We start from the raw sequence: 997 nt of genomic DNA on the forward strand, positions 1-997 counted from the left end.
ATATATATATATATATATATATATATACATATATATATGTATATATATATTCTCACACAAAGAGGTGTATATATATACATGCATATATGGTACATATATAGATACATATACACACATACTTATACACATATACATATATACATGCATATACATATTTATTTATGTGTTTCAGCCAAGTGGCTGCGGTCATGCTGATACTAAAACAAATATATGTACATACATATACATATTATATACATATATACATACATGTATATATATGTACTCATAGACACACATATATATATACGTACATATATGTACACTCTCCGACACCTCTCTCTCTCTCTCTCTCTCTCTCTCTCTCTCTCTCTCTCTCTCTCTCTCTCCATTTTTCTTCACGCGTTTATTACTGTTCTTATTTTAACTCCTGTCCATTTTCCGTAAATCTTTCGTCACACATCTATGACATCTTCAGCAACACTTTTCGTTTTCGTGTGTGCTCTTGTCCCACTTACTCCATTCTGTCCTTCTATGATGTCTTACATGTATCCAAACTTGATTAATCATCTATTATTCCTGATGAAGGGGACATGTCATTGTGAACCTAAATGATTTATACCTACAGACTAATAGAGTCCAGAAACGGCCGTCGAATTGCCTCATATTGACGTTATAACCCGTTATAAACTATTTCTTCGGAACTCTTCTAACCTTTTAAATCCATAATTAGGATTTCTCACTACTACCGATGCATTTTATAACTTTAATCTTTATTTCAACGTCTTTTAACATTCAATTTAAATTTACTATGATTTTTAATCGATATATTAACCTTTATTTATTTACCCTTTTCATGTACATTTCACCTCATATAACTTTTATTTCTTTTTAAATAATATAAAAATATGTACCTTGTATTGTTATAATTTTATGTTATATCTATGTATGCATTTATGTATTTATTATGTTGATGTAAATCATAAATATAAAATGATTATCTAAATCTTTGTCTCTT

The 997-nt window shown here is 28.6% G+C and overlaps 1 protein-coding gene across 1 annotated transcript in view; it reads left to right on the plus strand.

Moving 5' to 3' along the window:
* The window catches only part of LOC106870461 (protein inturned), a 99839-nt gene that overhangs the window by 83065 nt on the left and 15777 nt on the right, over window positions 1-997 (plus strand). The gene's annotated exons all lie outside the window — the stretch shown is intronic.

Source organism: Octopus bimaculoides, chromosome 3 (genome assembly GCF_001194135.2).
Source record: "Octopus bimaculoides isolate UCB-OBI-ISO-001 chromosome 3, ASM119413v2, whole genome shotgun sequence".
Lineage (NCBI taxonomy): Eukaryota > Metazoa > Mollusca > Cephalopoda > Octopoda > Octopodidae > Octopus > Octopus bimaculoides.